The sequence below is a fragment of the Glossina fuscipes genome, unplaced genomic scaffold (assembly GCF_014805625.2).
Source record: "Glossina fuscipes isolate IAEA_lab_2018 unplaced genomic scaffold, Yale_Gfus_2 257, whole genome shotgun sequence".
NCBI classification, from domain to species: Eukaryota; Metazoa; Arthropoda; class Insecta; order Diptera; family Glossinidae; genus Glossina; species Glossina fuscipes.
This window is the reverse complement of record NW_023998600.1, coordinates 1,044,857-1,064,466: the sequence shown is the minus strand read 5'-3', so window position 1 is coordinate 1,064,466 and position 19,610 is coordinate 1,044,857. Positions and strand designations below refer to the sequence as shown.

Here is a 19,610-nt window from a genome sequence, read left to right as displayed (position 1 = left end):
GTCAATGGATTCTAAGCAACATTGTAGAGAAATCACAATTCACAACAATAACATATAATAATGCTTGACAATAATGTTTTATAATAAAACTGATATCGAAAGCGTTTTCTTATGACCATTCCTCCGGAGTACTAAAATTGTTACTAAATGAAAACAACTGTGGCAGCAATAAAGATTGTTTGCTTTTGTGATTAGTGACAAATCAGAAAGCCGAAATATACGCCCAAGTTCCGTTTTCTTGATTTATTTTTGAAGCCATACATACCCACGATGTAGACAAGCAGACAAACAAAATTTTATGCTTAGCGTGGTACGGTCACCGCCCCGGGAATATACCAACCAAAAATATGCCTGTTAACGGTATAACCCGCTACTCGTTCAAAGGTTTGCGATCTTAGGTGAGGGTTTGTAAGAAGACTCTGTTTTGACTTCACAAGCATTTTTTTTTTTCAATTATAACTCATTATTTTCATAGCACTTTTAATGTGCCTTGTTTGAAAAATTATTAATTGATTTTTATTTGAAAGAAGTACATTTTTATGGATATCTCGGGCACTTTCGAAACTTTGCATACAATAGAGTATAGTGAATTTTACTGATTCAGAATCGTTTTCTTAGTCGATCTAAGCCTGTCTGTCCGTCCATTTCAATTTGTGTTCAACCTAAAGGTCGCACGTTTTAAGATATTTTATTGAAGTTTGGTATATTGACATGTTTTGTCCCAAGGACGAACACTACAAACGATTCGGATCGGTCTACTTTCTCGTCTATTCCTCAAATAAAAAAACAAAAAAAATTTGTAATTTTCAAAATTTTTTGACAAAACTTGTGGCGTAATAGTAAGTATTTCGTCATTATAAATTGATATAATCCACTTGGGGAAACTTTTTTGAACCCTCACTCACAAAAGTATTTCTACGAAAACGGAATGCTTATATGGTAAATAGTTATAATTCTCAATATTTCATGGGGAAAACTGCTTTCTACTAGTAGACTGATAAGGGAATCAATCTCGCCGTATTTGGATTAGGTAGGTTTTGTATAATGGACACCATAGAAGAATTTTTAGGTAGGGTTATATGCCAAAAAGCCTAATTTAAACTACATGGCTCCCACTCCATTTACAATTTCTGATAAATAGTAACCCATTCATGAGAGTCATTTGACATAAAAATTAAGTGGTCGAAACTTAAATCACATGGGTCTATATCTAGGATTCCACTCTAGATCTATGATGAATAGTAGACCTTTCAGAAAAAAGTGCAATTTTTAATGTTTGATGATGAAAATTGGTCAGGAGTCGCAAAATAACCAGAGAATTTGGAATATATGTGGATTATATAGAGAGAAGGTCTAATTTCAAGTGCTCTATAACGGAAATTGAAAAAAAATTCAATTTTTGCAAAGTAAATTAAGTCCGTTAAATTTGGATCAGCCCGTATGAAGTTTTGGGCATCCTTCACTATGCGAGCTGTCATGAAAAATTGTAATTTTCCATGAAAATAATGCTTTTACTTGTTTTAAAATATTTCTGGGTAACCACAAACAAAAGTTTCTTTCGTGCAACAAAATTTGGAAATTCTGATAGCATTTTGTGGCGATATGTACGCCAAATACCAAAAGCAATGCTTACTGCAAATGCCAAACGTGTAGAGAGTTTGCAACGATTGCCCAAAGTCTATATATTCGCGTAGACTAAACCAAACACAATTGGTTTGTTGCCCCATACCCACAAACTACAGCGCATAGCACTACAAACACAAGAATGAACAACAAAAGTAACAAGAGGTCTCTTTTTCTTTTGTGACAGCGAGAAGAAAGCGTCAGATATCTAAATAAGTATATATGTATGTATACTCTTGACCAGCTGCGGAATCGGAACCCACCTAAGAATGGGCGTCTGTTCGTCTGTCCAGTTGTCGGCGTGTTCATCTATGGCAAACCTTCCCCCATTTGTAAAAAGGAACATATCGCCGTCCGATTTGGCAAACGTAATGGAAGTTCATATCTCCGGTCGCCGCGTGCGACTGCAGCGTAAAATAATGTCACAGTACTTCTACTTTCTGGATTTTTCACTAGGTAGTGGTAAACTGCAATAGGTCCGTATAAAAACTTTCACGCATATTCCACAAAAAATGGCCACGCCCTCTCAGAGTTTGTTTACAAATTTAGTATTCCCGCTTTCTTTTTTTAGTCATAGAATAAAAATAGTGCGTAGTCGGTCACAGCCGAACATTATTTCCTTACTTATTTGCATCCTTCCAAGTTCAGTTCTACATTGCGTAGCATATTGAATAACATTTGTCTTATCAGTCAGTAGTCACTTAACATTTTGACAGTTTTATCTAAATTTATGCAATTATTAAACAAGTAGAATGAAAATGTGTTGTTTGTTATATGTTGTTTAGAAAAAGAGGAATTTCCTACATATTTAAATTTTAGACGCTCCAAGCTTTTATGTGCGGTCATATAACTGAGGCAAAGTTTAATTTTCATCCTTAGGTTCATTTGAATGAAAGTTTATTTTAAAACAGTATAGTAAAAGCACTATAGTGTCTCACGCACCTCTGGCTCTGAATACGCTACAGCATTTTGCTTAATGCAGTTATTGATATAAAGCATTTTTTGAAAGTTTGAAAAAGAGTTCCAATCCAAACCATTTTCAACATTAAAATATCCAAATTTAAAATCACTTTCAAAATCGGTAAATCCATCTCAAATCCTTGCAGTTGTTACGTACGTGTGCACAAGCTTAATATACATTATTTTCGAAATTAGAAACATTATAATTTATTTTATTAACGGCTGACTGATTTCAAATTCGTTTCGATTTTCCTGCAGACATCAAAGCAATCTAGGATCTAACCTCAACTGAAAGATGTCATAATCGCACCTTTATGATCTGCACTTAAACTGGACTTGATTTTATTCGAATCCACATAGCCTCTTTTTCTTCTCACAAGGCTAAAAGTAGGGCATGCTAGGTTCAATACCCATTTCACAATAATCACTTATTAATTTTGACATGAGCAAAAATCCGAAACACGAATCTGCTGTTTAACGAAACACCTCATAACTAGGCCGTAAACCGATTGCAAACCGCCGAGTTCTGAGTTGATTATTATTTTATCCTCTCTGCCTTGTCTGTCCACATTATTTATACCGTACAAAACTTACGTTACAAACTCGTATTCATTGTATTGAGAGGTATTTGAGATACCCTTATCTTTTATTATCTATCCTGTCCGTCTGTCTGTTTCATTTTCTTGTGTTTAACTTACAGATCGCAATTTTTAAGATATTTTCGTGAAATTTTGAACCATGAACGAACACTGTTGAAGAAGTACTGCGAATGAAACCCCTCCTTATATAGCTCTTTTTTACGGTGACGAAGACGAGAAAATAATTGCATTAGGTGAAGATCGGCCATGACAAACTGATAAACAACTGATTGTACGTACATCTATTATTCCTAGATCAGATTTTGAAAATCGTTATTTTCTCATGGCTGGTTATTAGTCTCTCAAGCCTGACAATTTTCTTGAAATCATGTCTTCTCTTAAAATTTCTGGTTAATTTACTCATTACCTACGTTATTCCGTTGACTCTTCGCTCTTTACGCCGCTTACATAATGCTGAGAAGCATTGGCATGGTCTAATGGAAAACTTACGTTAACTCACTAACGTACAGAATGAGTTAACACTCGTTCTGCTCATTTCATTTAGTTCTTATACAAGTGATCTCAAATCTTTAAAGATCTATTACGGTAAGAATACAATATTAACTCCCTAACTGCAGTTGAAGCAGTTATGTGAAAGTATCAATTATATATATTTTTTCGCCCTTTCTTTAATACGAAATGGTCATTTGAGGTCGTTAAAATACGGATTGAGTATTTAAAGACAGGCTGGCTGTTGCAAGTAATTAATATTAAAAAGTTGATCTCCATTTGTGGTGCTTACTAAGTTTGTGCGGACGTATGAAAGGCTTAAGATGGGGCCGCTTTTTATTATACCGATCAAGTCAGAATGATTTTCTAAATTAATCTAGATTTGCCTGCCCATCTGCCTGGGCATATACTCCTATCTTCAACCTATAGGTCACAATTTTTAAGATATTTTCATAAAACTTGGTACACTAAAGCGCTTTGGTACGCTATTGAAAATGATGCGGTTCGCTGTACTTTTTTGACCGCTCCCAGTATAACCCCTTATTTCGAAAAGGTGTTATGTGGAAAAAAATTGCAATGTTCAGAACTTTTGAAGAAAAATTGTTGGGCATTAGTGCCTCCACCTTCTAAATGATTTGGTATGAATAATTTGGTTCGGGTGGGGAAAACTTTTTGAACTCCCTCTCACAGAAACGTTCCTACAAAAGTTGAATGTTTATATGGTAAAAGGGAACATTTTTCAATATTTCGTAGTGAAAATTGGTTCACAATTCTAACTTGAGTCTATTTTTTGGTTAGCACCGCCCATAAGGATTCTTAGCAAATTGAAATCCTTATATGCTAAAAAGGCCTAATTACGGGATTAAACTTGAATTATATGGGTTGCATTCCATGCAAGAGTTTTGATGAATTTAATTTAATTTTTAATATTTCGTGAAAAAAATGCATTCATTCATGATAAAAATTGGTCCATACTAGCAATTTAGCGAAACAAATGGACGCGAGAGAATATGGATCACATAGACGACGGAAAGTGTGCCGTGAGGTGGGGAGAAAATTTAATGTCTACTTTTCTATGACGAAAACCGAAGAAAAATAAAATTACTGGGGGGTATGAATTATGTTTGGTAAATGTGGATCACCTCATACAATGTTTTGACTATTTCTCAAGACATGAGCTTTAATAAAAAGCATGCGTTAGCGCCAAAATTATATGTAACTATTTGTATATTATTACTATAACGAGCGAATAACTGTACTAGGCGAAGTGATATAGGATATCTAACGGTCGGTCTTGCCTGACCATAATGTTCTTACTTGTTAAATAGAAACGATTTCCTTAGTTGCTAATGCTCATCTTACTTTAGTCTAACAATTTTTTTCATTGAAGTAAATAAATTATGATAATAATAATAATTATTGCAATAATAATAATCCCGGGCATATAAATTAAGAAAATTAAAGACATATAATGACTTAACTTTTTACATTTGTAATCGTGATTTCACAAACACCAGTTATTTATGGCTAAATCGATTTCGTTTATCTCGCTTATAAGTATGGTCTGGTCTGCGCTGTCGTATATTTTTGTATTTTTAAAATATCGCAAATCTTCTATAGTCCTTTGCATAAGTATATAATAAAACTTATGTGATTGCAAAAAAAGAAAAGAAAAAGCGGAAAGTAATGACTGTATTAAGACTAAACCTTTTTTTGTTGCTTTTTTGTATGAACTTTTGTCTTTCTTCTTTAACTTCCTGCATAATTTCTTTTGCGGCAATAACGCGTCAATCCTCTTCTCTTATTCAACACCGTGCATTGATTCATTCATATCAAGTATAGACTATAGACTATTTTATATATGTGCTATGTATGCATAGTACACTTGAGTTAAAATTTTCTTTTTTAATTCAATTAAATTCAATCAATGCCTAAGTTTCAAGTAGCATTTTAAGCAATTCAGCCCCAAATAACAATACAAGAAAGTTTATCATTTCAATTAACATATTTTTTTATTGCAAATTTCAACAATGACAACAACAATAAACCGCATAATAAATTTATGTCAATTCATTTTTTTTTTTTCTAACAAAAGAAGACAAACATCATACATACAGTACTACACAATGGTAAGCTTACGTTTTCCATTTATATATGTATGTTTATGCGGTGAAATAATCTGATTACATTATTGAATTATGGCGCACACATATGCATGTTTTGATATAATAGCATTGTAAACACAAAAATTTTAATAAAAAAAAAAAGAACAAGAAAGAAAAATTATATTCAGCTTAGTCCGAACAATTTTATACTCACTGCATGCATAGTAATTTTTGTTATTGTTTACTAAATTCATAATGAAATTGAAGTAAATATGTCTCGTCAGAAGAATAGATGACATAAAGATCCATCCTGTCGTATGATGTTGATGTTGATATGAGAACGTCTGTACCTCAAGTTATCAGCTGCATCGCATGATTTCTTAACGTTCTTGTAGCATATCATGCTCGCTGGATAGTATTCCAACTTTTGCCTCTTAAAGTCCTATCTTTGGTACATTATTTATGCATAATCCTACATATCCTACTTTCTATATAAGTTAATCTAAAGCGTAAGTAAGATAGCTTTTGTGACCTTTAAATAGCTCAATAAAACGCAAATTTCCGAAGGGTCTTACTCTCCCTGCTTGATGTGCAAGAAAATGCTTTTGAATTGTAATAAGCGGTGATAAGCAGAAGCATATCTCAAGCGAACTGTTAACCGATAGCCAATCAAGTCGAATAAAGTCATAACACTCCCATTTAAAGATTCAGCTAATTGCACAAAGGGTCCCAAAAATATGTACACACGCTTTAATACCTGATCTTTATTTGGATTTGGTGCAAGAGAACATCATATCTAATATTCATGAGCCGCTTGAGGATGGAGAGAGCTATTATTTTCAGTAAGATGGAACACCTTCCCACTATCATAGTCATGGGCAAGCTTATCAAGTTTAAGGTTATTGAATTAATAATAGTTATTGCAGACAGTATTATTATACAATAATAATCATTACAATATTCAGTAATTAGTGAACCAGCTAGACTATATAGTATCTTGCGGGACAATCTTCAACAACAGTAAAGGTAAAGCTGCAAATAATATAGCATAATAATAAAGTACAGCATAATACTTAAGACCAAGATTCACATGTGATCATAACACACACACTATAGCTACTCTCAATGTACTACGATTAAAAATCATTTCGGTATGAAGCAGTAGCGGGTTCCATAACTCGTTCACATCGTTAACGAAAAATAGCCTCGACAATGTCAAGTATTTATAGTCAGGTAAGATTAAATTTTTTCGTGTCAATACCTTGGTATTCGGATCCGTGTAAGTTTGTGAGAAAAAGACAGACTTCTTCTATTAAGATGGCTAGCTCTAGAACAACAACACGCGCCGCAGTACCCCCAGTGACACTGAATTGAAATGTGATACCAGCTCTTTTTAATTTATTAGACATGGCTGCTTCTTATTAACATTTATTTCGCACATTGACTTATCGCCTTATTGAAGGGGAGCGTTTCAATTCTTATAACAATATCCGAAAACCCGATACTTCCGAGGATAGGCGAACGAGACCGTTGCCTTTGACACGGAATTCGTATGTTGCCCGTTAGATGAAAAAAAAAAAAATCGGTTATTATGGACAATATTTGAGAATAACGTATCTGATATAATTTATTTTTCTAGTAAGCGTCTAATTTCATTGAAAATAACATGAAGTTGAGTCAGTGTGTCAGCCTAACAGCGGGTGAGGAATCCTCGACATACATTACTTTTACAAAATGGACTCTGATGTTTAAGCTTCAAAGTATGGTCCGCCGCCAAAGGACAAGGATATATTAATTTTGTCAAAACGTTTGCAACAACCAGAAGAAAGCTTGATCAGTTCTTGATGAGAATCAACTTCTGAATCGATTTAACAATGTCCCTCTGTCTGCCATTCTGTCTGTCTATGAAATATGCGTGGTAAACAGTCCCCAAGACGCAAAAATAAAAATATAGACTTTAAATTTTTACACGCAGTTTACTATTGGGAAGGCGGGGCAAAAAAGCATTACGGTTTCCAAAAAAACAACTACGAGCATTTTGCTCATTGCTCATAAACTATAACAAAAGTAATCCATTTTAATATAAGGATGATGGACATAAGAAATTCGACCAATTACTAAACAACTAAACATAATCCAACAGTTTACATGCGTGCAAAATTTCTTGTCCATAATACTTTCAAATAAGCTCATATGCGCTTCCTTCAAAAAGGATTGTTATATCGCGTCTAAAATTTTTAGACTAATGCAGCATAAATCGATAGAATTCATCGTTCAAAGTGAATGAAACTCACCAAACAACACTCCAAGCTTATTTTTATTTGCATCTATTGTAACCGAAATTTTGAATACAAGAGCGGATAAATGTCCCACCAGCCAGTTGCATAGTGCTATTTTTATAAGAAAAACGAAAAGCACTCGATTCTTTATTAAATAGTACTGAAAGCATTCTCTTAATGGACTTAACTTTCTTTATTCTTGATCGCATGTGGCCTTTTTTCCCAGCCTTTTTTTTTCAGTATGACACAATACCTCGAGAGATGTCTCCTGGTCCTTCAACAAAATGACAGCCCGAAAGAATTGAGGGAAAACAAATAGCAAGATAGGAAGATGAACGTCGCAGCCCAGAGGGTGCCTCTGCCTAAGTGTTAATTCTTTGCCGCCTGAGCATTCGCTATAGCCACAACTAGATAAGATACATCTAATCAACGCGAGGAATAATTGCTATGATTGTGCTTGCACCTAGCATCTGACATAAAAAGAGGTCATAGGGCCTTAGTCCTCACGCCTAATTTGCACGAAATCCAAAATAAAGTCAAAATGTGTGATGACTATACGTCCCTTTATAACGTCTTGAATTCATCAGAAAAGTAAGTTGTCAACACCCAAAAGCAGACAAAACGAACAGTCTTCTTAATATTTACGACTTCTTACTTCTGAAAATGGATAGACATTGTAATTATAAACTACATGGAAATTGTATTATAACATATAATTTAAAAACTTTCCCTGCACCTGCTGTTTCAAATTTTAGGCTTTCTTTTTTAAAGAAAAACAAAACAAGTAAAAACATTGTACTGCGCCACGGTCCACCATTCCACTTTGCTTCACATACTTCTTAACATGACGACTTTTCAAAGCAAGGCGGTATGTGGGAAGCGCTCGGAAAAAATTGATACGATCTGAACCATTTTCAATAGCGTTCGTTCACTTTTGCTTATCAAATTTCATCTAAATATCTCAAAAATTGCGAGCTGTAGGTTGAAAAAAACAATACAAGACCGACAGACAAGCTTAGATGAATTAATAAAGTGATTCTGAACCGATCGGTATAACAAAACATGGGTCTATATCAAATCCTTCTGGATGTTGTGTACGTTCATACAAACTTCATATGTCGTAGTGCCACAAGTATTGCAGAGTGTAACGAACGCAAAACAAAGAGTTTCTTTTAGGTTGAATACTTGACATAAAAGTTTGTTTGCAAATCTCTAAAAATGTCCTAGAAGGTCGTTAAAGCGATATTAAGGCTCTGATTGACCTTCAACAACTTTACACGATACAGATGTGATCAGCTGGGAATCAAAGTGGAGGAAAGTTAATTCGAAGAGTGTGCAGAAGGATACACAACGGTTTTTCTGTTTTAGGCTCAATTTTGTTCATCACTTTGTGAGAATTCTTAACTAAAACACCAACAACAATGTTGTTGAATAAGCGTCGTACTCGTTTGAAAGTATGCCTTTGGCTATTTCCTTTTTCCGAAGCTGGTGTTATTCCTTAGCTCAAATGGGTTTTGGATTAATCGAAAGCGGAAAGGAACTACATGCCGCCCTTCACAGTTAGACTACAAAAGAAAGACATGGAGTATTGAGTAAAGTGGCAGCCGAATACTTTTTCCATCGAGTGAATCGTGTATGAAGAAAGAGGTATTCAAGCCACTATTTCGCTTGGTATTGTCATTATTTGCAAACATCTAGCAGCAGCGAATTGTTTCATCTAAACCCGTATGCTTACTTCATTTGTAAATTTACCCAAAGCAAAAACGATCATAAAGTTAATTGTTGTTAATAATTGCAAAACAGTTTTACCACAAAACCAAAGACCTCAATAAAAAAAACTTTCGTGTATTCATGTTTAACATAAAACATTAAAACAAGCTCACCATATAGAATAAAGAGAAAAGAGCTCCACAAGTAACAATAATATTATTCACAATATACACTAGGTACTCGTAATAACATATCAAAGTTGTACCTGACCTATGCTTTTTTTCTTAAGTATGAAACCTAAGAACTTCTTTTAAAGTAATATTAATAGGTAGCAAGCAAGCAACGTTTAAAAAGAATGATTTAAACGGAAATTTCAAAATGTGGCCATGAATATAAAACAGAGAAATAAGAAACAAAGAGGAATTCTTTAATAAAGCAAGAGAGTCAGTCTCTAGCGCATGGGTAATGAAATATTAATGTATTCTAAGAAATTTTATAAGAACGTATTCATATTTTCTTACATAAAGAAATACTTTCGTGAAAAGAGAATAAGTTGAAGTTCTTCTGATTCAGAAATTCGAAGCTTCTCAAACACACAGTTTCGATGTAAGTATTTTATTTTGGACAGGTTGAATGATTTTATGAACGCGTGTGTAACGATAAAACGGGTTTAGTTCTGATACAATTGTTTGTGAATAGCTTTCTTTGTTTCAAACCACAGTCGTCTTCAGCACTTCAATAGGCAGAATCCCAACTTTATTTCAAAACACACTATACCCATATTAATATTTTTGGAACTCATTTTAGGACGCTCATCTTGCGGCTGCCGTCATTCGGAAGTTCAATGTTTTGGCTGTGAGGACCCAAACCTCGCAGGTAATCGTTAGAGTCCGTTATGAATCGTTCCACCATAGCCGAGCAAAATCGATTTCAAATCATTAATTATCTCAATCTTTTTGCTCATCAGGCAACAACCTAAACAGCCGGTTGGGCCACTTCCCAGTTTGATTCAGGATTTTACTTGCAGGAATTCTGCACAAACAACCAAATGAGATGCAGGAAATTGCTAAGAAAACTCATTGTTTAGTTCAAATTTTCCCCGATACGGGCACTACAGACGCGCATTCGACGCGTATATAAACAACTAGGAAAATTACATTCAGTCGTGACCGTATCTTTTATACCCATCGCCGTGATCCTAAAAAAAAGGAGAACTAAACTTTTATGCTTTGTAATATTAGGGATGCACACACGATTTTTTCTATTTTCAAAATAGAAGTGAAAATTTACTTTTTGAGGACGAAGCAGAAAAACATGGAAAGCAAATGTGTACATAGCTTTGTTTGTATGGCTCTGTAGGCGTGTTGCTTGGAAAGTTTGTGAACGATATCTTCATTTTTGCAAATGGGAGAATGTTTACCACAAACACTACATGGCTGCGCAGATGGACAGACGGCCAAATGCACGGAGGGCCACGCTTAGATGCATTTCGAATTTGAATCTGTCCACGAATTTATATACTTTATGAGGTTTTTGAAGTTTGCTTCTGTGCATTACAAAGGCTGTGAAATGAATAAAATTATGACACACTTTAAAATTGAGTAGGCGTAGTCGTTTTTTTCCAGTTTTTTAGAGGTACTACACCATGGCCCACTCAATATGCGTATGGAGTGAAAAATTGTTAGGAATCGATATCGGGAAAATGTTGTAAGTTGAAATGTTGACTTTTATTTATTGAGTTAGTGAGCAGTGCGTTTATAGATGAAACATTCAGGACCAATTTTAATTTCAAGCAATTCACTAAGGTTCTCAGACAACATAGTAAGTGAATTAGAAGGAGATATTCTAAAAGCAGTAGAAAATTCGAACAGCTTTCTAAGCCCTTTGTAGCTTCAAGTTATCTGTGAGTTGTATTTCAAGCAACGGAAATCTATTTCTCTCTCTCTCTCTCTTGCTTTATTCCGCTCTTCTACTAGCCCTTAAAGTTAATTTTAAATGTTAAATATTAGATCCGAATCAATATATATATCGCTGTGTAAGCCTTAACCGCGTGTGACTGCTGCGTTCTACTTCAGAGACATCTTCATAAACCTGAATTAAGTTTAATCCTGCGGGAGTTTCCTAGAAATTCCATTATATTTTCACACAATTTTAACAAACAAACATGCATCTCAAACGATCCAAAGTGCCTCCCATCTGAACTTAGGCTCATATTCAGGTGGGTCTAAAATTGCACTTTAACTCTAGCTTAAAACTAAATAACAAAAAATAAATATATTAAAAAAAAGAAGAAAAAGGCAAAACCAAATGGCAAAACATTCTTTAGAATAAGTTTTTACACTCCCCAAAAACCTAGTTTGTTATTGAATATGAAAAATATTCAATGAAAAAAAAAAATAAAAAAAAAATAAAAAACATGATTTGGGGATTTTTGTATGCATAAATTGATATCTGAATACGTGAATTTTAATTTAATTACTAAGCGGTTAAATGAATTTGCACATAAATTAATAAAATGTCACGTTCGCCGGATAAAAACAACTTATAAGTAGTAAAGGCAAGCAAAGACAATGTAATTTAAGCTGGGATTTCTAGAACTGCCATGTGAATTATGTTAATGTTATGCGGTTTCGCCAATGTCTAGATAAAATTCAAAAGACAAAATTCAATTAAAGTGCCCATGAAGTGCCATGGCTTTCAAATCGAAAAGTTAAACTTAACAGGATGTTGGCATTAAGGATACAAAATAAGTTAGGCGGCATACAAGGAAACACTTTTTTGCACTTGACTAAAACCATTTTATAAGCCAAATACAATGTTAACCAACGATCATCATAAAGATTTTTTTCTTAAGTCTTTTGTTAAGTGATAGAAATAAACGCTAAAGGTCTCCGACAAGTTTGAACGAAAAAAGGATCGACATTTTGCCATTGCTTTTGATTAGAAAGATCAGAATAACAGAAAAAACTCTTTGGCTAAAATAATGAAAAACAAGCAAGAACATAATACTCGACCACTAGATACTGTGCACCGTTTGGCCTAATACAGTTATTCACAAGTTTTGGTAATAATACACCAAGAGCTAGACACTATTTTCACGGAAAAGAAAACTTGTCATGAAAGCCCGCCTATTGGAGGAATCTTTATATGAGGTGATATCCAAAAAATAGACCAACGCAGTCCACATTCGTTACAATTGATTTCTGTGTCAATTTACTTTAATGCACCAAAAGCTAAATACTATTTTCTCGCAAAAGAATTTATTTGAGGTGATATCCAAAACATAGAGCAACATGGTCCACATTCGGTAAGGTTGACTTCTATGTCAATTTACTTTGATGATCTGATTTTCATATTGAAGCATTGAAAATTAGCCCTTTTTGTCATATGAACTTCAGTTTTCGTTATATGCCCCAGCCGGTCTAAAGTTTTCATACCAATTTAAAATGCTGAAAAACTATTACTTAGCCACTTTTGTCGACAAATTTTGAAAATTCCAATTTTTTTCTATCCAACGACTTCGCAAAATGGGCCGTTATAAGGCGAGTTGTCGAAAAAGTGAACCGATTAAAAACATCTTCAATAGCGTTCGTCGCAGTTTAACTCAGCACGACAGTGTATCAAATTTCGTCAAAACATCTCCAAAATTGCAACCTGTAGCTTGCACAAAAATTTACATCGACAGACATCGGACGGACGGACAGGCTTACGCAGAATCAATTTCTGAATCGATTGGTATAATAAAAGATCGTCTATCTTAATTCCTCCTGCGTGCTATATACGTTCGCATAAACTTAATTACTTTTTGTATCAAAAGTCAAAAGCTAGCGTAAGCTTAATACATTGCCTTCCCTAAGTAGTGTGGATTATAGTTTCAACAATAGACTGTAAGTAGATAGAAAAATAGGAAAATCTGATAACAAGTTGACAAGCGCAAACATACATGTTTAATATTAAACATCCCCGCCCACGTTGAAAGAATAACTTTATTAATGCCAGTAACAACTCTGAGGCCATCTCACTCTCACTAATCTGTCGGTGGCGGTGTGTAGTATCGCAAACTTTCCTATCGTCCTCGATGGATAATGCGATATTGCTGTCCTTAATTATTGTTCAGTTCCCCCGTTTGTTGCATTGTTGGAGTTGTGTGAGTTTTATTCAAAAGATTATTTCTCCCAAAAGTGTTGAATAAGATGTTCTAAGTATTGCCATCCATTGAGAAGATTCTGCTTTATTTTCAATAAAGTTTTCTGCTTTTACTATTGCTGTCAGGTTTCGCATGACCAAGAAATGAAGTTAGTAGATCTGCATCAACTTGATGTTTGCTACACAATGGACGTGAATTTAAACATCCTTCAATGTGACCGACAAATCCTTGGGCGTACACCTTACATGATATTTAAAAAACTTATCTTCTGCTTTCTATAAACTTCCGTCACCAAATTTTTTATGCTTATTCTCAGATCCTCAGGCAATTTTTATTGAAAAATGTAAACAAACCTATTCAAACATATTCTCAGATGGTTGGCATTAGTTAGTGTTATTGTTAATACTTTATTACTGCGAAAGTTTTTCGTTATATGTTTATTTTAAGAAACAGAAATTTTGCTTGATGTACTCGTTCGTATGTTCACATACGCTTACGACCCGTGAGTCATTCGTACATCTCTACAACAACATGTAAACACCGTCAATGACATTCAGGGTTTTAAAATGTTTCTTAAAAAAATGTGTTTACTTTGCACATACATGCATTTAAAAGTAGAGTTGCTGAAAACTTTTCAGCATGGAATCAATCATATTGAAAAGTAAAAGTTTTTTAATTTCAATTTCCATCCAAAGTGCTATGGAAGAATTTACAAGCGATAGGCAGCGAAGGAATCGATCGGAATATTCTATGAATCCTAAAACATTCAACGAATATTTTTTTTTTGCTTCTAGCAAGTTCTTTACCCTCGATAATGACTTATTGCACAGGAATAGTTACAATTTTCATTTTAAAATCGTCACCAGGAAAGAAGTCTGCCAAGCAGTTCTATGCTTTAGCCCTGATGCTTTTGGGAATGACAATATTAGGATTGGGTTCCTAAAGACCATCCAATCCATTGACATAGATTTCTAATCATATTATGATTACTGGCACGTTTCATGATTCTTGGAAATTGGTTTTGATTATACATATCGGCAAATGAATTTCACCTATTGTCCAATAAGCATGCCATCAAGTCTTTGTAAGATCATTGAAAGTTTAATAGCCAATCAAATGGAAGGACACAAGTAGTCATTGCTTCGTCTTACAATACTTAGAGCTTTGGAGAACATTCCTCCACAATATGACAAACTCGATTCGAAAATCTTAGTTATGACTGATTAGTCCAAAGCAAGATAAACCATAGCTTATTTTTGGATTAGCTAGGGTTTTATTTCGTCCCACAGCAGCGAAACTCATCATGTCCTATTCAGATAATCATTGTCAGTGTGTGAAGGTGGCAAGGCGGCAGTTCTCGTTCAGGTATGTATTTTGGCAATGTCCTATCTTAGTGGCGCAATTCTATTCTGGTCCGATAGTCAATATGCAATGATATTTTCTGAAATTATCACCAGATTACCTTGTCATTTATGAGATTAAAATAACACAAGATTTCTCGTTTAAATACCCGTTAGGTTTAGAAGTATAAATATACAAATATTCGTTTAGCTAAATAAACATTTCTAACGTTTCATTTAAAACCTTTAGGAAATGCAAACCGTCCTAAAGGAGCCCAAAAGACAAAATTTACTTCACTCAGTTTTTTATTCCTCTTAAAAGACAGAAGTGTCCTCAGTTTACGTAGTACTTTAGGCGTATCATTAGACCGATTTTGCCCATTTTTCATAGCAGCCAGCGTGCAAGAATTTCCAATTTTTCTACCGAATTTGACGTCGATAGGTTCATTTTTGCGACCAGGAGAATATTTTCAAAACAAATTTTAGACATGGACAGACGGACAACAGGACTCGCTTAAATCGATTCAGAATTCGATGCTGATCGGGAATATGTACACTTTGTGATGTTTCGGAAGCTTCCTTCTGGACGTTGCAAACATTTTGCCAAAACGAATATACTCCTCATCCTTCAGTGATGGCTACAAAAATAACAAGAATTACTCAAATAAATAGTGCGTACCAGTAAACCGTAAAAATTTTAAACATTGTATAGTTTACATTTTTTATGGAAAACGTTGCTATACATTCTCTACTACACAAAGCATGGTTCACCAAACAGTACTCCCTGACACAACACCTATCTTACAAGGAAATTTTCCAGGCTCCAGACATTGTACTATATGAACACTAAATGGCAAAATTGTATCATGGATAATAAATGGTAAAAAGTCTACTGACGGTGTTAGCCAAACCTAAAGTTAAATTTAATCTACTTCTTTAAGCATAGTCTTTCAGGCCTGAGCCGTATTCTAAGCCGGCGGGAACAATTGTTACTTTAAATATATAATGTTTCTTTCAGTACACTCAGCTGGATTTAAATTATAGAAAGTGTATTAATTAAGGAATAAGGAAAACAAGTTTTAACTGCGACGAGCGGGGTTGTTTTGCTTGAATATAAATGAAAAGCATAAAGTCCACTTAACATGGAAAATAGGAAAATTTTTTGCATTTAGCCAACAAAAGTGCCTGGGCATATACTTGCGAAATACTTGATTTCAAGTTAAGAATTTAATAAAACCAAAATTTAAAAATCAATCAACCAAAGCAAAGTATTGAGATTCGCAATGTCATTCAGGTTTTTATGTCGATTTCAAATGTTATCAACACGAATAAATCATGTGTGTATTAAGAAACTTATATGTTTCATCAGGATCAAAAGTTTGGTGACCGCCGACATAAATTACAAAATAAACAAAAACTAAAGTAACAAACTTGATTCTACGTTATACAAAATAAGAGCGAATAAGAGAATCGTATTGAGGGGTAGCAAGTCATTAAGAATGCACGTACGTATGTATTGTGTGTATATTCAAAAAGTCATGACTTCCAATTAGAATAACAAAAAAAACTTAACAAAAACTATGCACTAGCGAACAATACATTTTTAATACCGGTAGGTATGTGTAGGGAAAAAAGGCAAGTGTAAATATTTGGTAAAGACAGAGATAGTAGAAAGAAAGAGAGAGAAAACAAATAAATAAACCTGTAAATCATAATAACAACAAAGTGACGTTGAAAGTCGTTTTACTAGTTTTGATTGTTTTGTTGCCTCAACGTAGCTAATGCCGAGTATCGTTATTTGTGCATAGGTTAGTACGCATAAGTATTGAAATAAAATTAATAAAAATGAAAAGCAAAAAAAAAAAAGAAAAGTTAAATTTTGAAAAATGCAAATCAAATAAATTTACAACTTACCATCGATGCTAAAATAATTGCTTTTGCAATTTCTTCACAATTTCCTCTCAATTTCAATGAACACAGCAAATTGTTTTTCCAAACGGACAACACTACACCAACTACGTTTTATATATATTTTCTTATTTTTATAGGCAAATTGATCTTGAGTAAGTTACGGTTTTGTTTGACAGTAAACAAATATGGCTACTAGCGAAATATTTTTGCTCACATTTTTTACGGAAACAAGCCCAATTGTACCACATGGTTTGCATATATAAGCATATTTTTCTTATTATTTTTTATAAATATGATTTTCGGTTTTATGACATTTCGTCTCAGAAATATTCCGTTAATTTTTGATATTTTCTTTCTTTTTCTACACTTTTACTTTTTATACAATATTTTACATTACATTTTTTTTTTTTTTGCACAATATTAATTATTCATCTCAGTAACTGCTTTTGTAATAAAATCATTGGAAAAAAGCAAGTAAAATGTGGCCGCTCGATCACGATGTTTTGACAATAATACAAGCGCGCGAACAAATGAACGCGATGTCCAATTCTCAAAGTAAAAAAAGCAACTAAAATACCAACTTTATAATTTAAGGATTTTAAAGAGTAATAATAATAAATGATATAAAATACAAAGTGGTGAGAATAATAAAATTCAATTTCCGAGAGTAAAATTTTCTTTGCCGCACACTTCTCCTCGCGTACCTAAAAAAATGCTGAGAATAATAAAATTGAATTTCTGAGAGTAAAAATTTAAAATGCCTGCAATACCTCAAGCGAAGTAATCAAAAAAATCCTCTCAGAGTAAACCAAATTTTCCAATAACAACACCAGCAGTACTTTAGTAGTGCCAAGTAATCAGAAAAAATCTCTGAGAGTAAAGGAGAAGAGTCTCAACTTAAATGAAAATCATTATTTCGCTTTGCAAAATAACAAATAACAAAGTAAACACATTCAACAGGCAACTGAGAGTGAGAGTAAGAGTGAGAGTAAGATGAGTAATGCACAGAAGCTGGAGTTTTAAGAGATAGAAAAAATGCATTTCGTATGTTCATATATGCCCACACATTTGTAACGTTTGGGGGGCAACTTCAAATATAGAATATTCGTATTCTTGATCAACTCAATTTTTATTCGGCCTGCGTCTGGCTGAAATGGTCAATAGTCAATCTTCCGGTCGTAAAAATTAACATATCATCTTCAAATTGGACAAAGATATTGGAACTTTTTGCACCAAAATCAATATTGAAAAAGGGCAAAGCGGTCAAAAGATACGTCCATACTACAGAATTAACTAAGGCACATCTCTGTTTTCAAAGACAAACACTTGTTTTTTTTTAACGCGCAACTTACTCAGAAAATGCAACCGGTGTGACGATAAATAATTAAATAAGTTTGGTTCGCATATTTTCCAAAACACTATACATCTATACATTTATACATCTAGAGAAGAAGAATTAACGCCAAATATTCAAAAATTTGCGAAAATCGAACGGAAGGTCTCTAAAAATTTATTAAAACTAATCAGAATGCGTTTAAGGGAAGATAAATGCTCTTTTTTCATACAATTATATATAAAAGATTGCAAATTCATTCAAACCACTTGTACGAATGTATGTAAGTAATTTTCTTCTTTCTCCTGTTTTTCTTTTAGATAAATTTTGCATATCCTTTACCCTGAACATAATATATTTTAATTTGGCTGATCGGGACTATGTTGTTGCCCTATTTTTATTTAACTGAAGAATATATTGAACAAATTCTTCTTGGCAGGAAATATGAAAGTCAAACGCAGGTAACTTGTCCAAGTTGTAAAATTTAGTTTGGCAGTAAAATGCACATAGACAGAATTATTGCATCAACATTAAGCCGAGATGTATTGAAGAATGGTTTTTCCAACTATAAACATTGTCATCGCGAGTTGCGTCTCTTGCTAATAGTAAGACACTCAACGTCTCGACTATATTATTACTTTTCCCCGCCCTGATAAGTATTGAGAAACAATTCAAAACTTGATTAAATTCTATTGAAATTTTCTGTTCATCCTTAAATTATTTTAGTATTCAACCAACAGAGGATTATAGCTTGTATCACAAGTGGTGTAGGATATAATAAAAATATTTAATTTGCATCTGTAAAGATTAAAGAACGATAAAATTATAATATTCGAAGTTGTACATTTTACAATAACTGTTTTTAGAAGATAAAAAAAATCTACACGAACTTGAAATGTCTACAGTGTCCTTTACTATGACCTACACAACTTTGGTACAGGATATGTATACAAGTTTGTGTGGACGTATGTGACGCGGGGAAGCGTTTAAGATAGTGGCACCTTTTATTATACCGATGAAGTCAGAAAATGATTCTACGTCTATCTGTCCGCCTGCCTGTTTGTGTTTAAGCTACATTTTTCGCCATTTTTCAGATATTTTGACGAACTTTCGT

At 33.7% G+C, this 19,610-nt stretch overlaps 1 protein-coding gene across 1 annotated transcript in view; it reads right to left on the bottom strand.

Annotated features, from left to right (window-relative positions):
• The window catches only part of LOC119642766 (mucin-5AC), a 76,745-nt gene extending 59,172 nt beyond the window's left edge, over window positions 1–17,573 (bottom strand). The window contains exon 1 of the mRNA XM_038042035.1: window positions 17,167–17,573. The gene's annotated coding sequence lies outside the window, so the exon portion shown is untranslated. The remainder of the gene's footprint in view (window positions 1–17,166) is intronic.
• Between the last annotated feature and the right edge of the window lie 2,037 nt (window positions 17,574–19,610).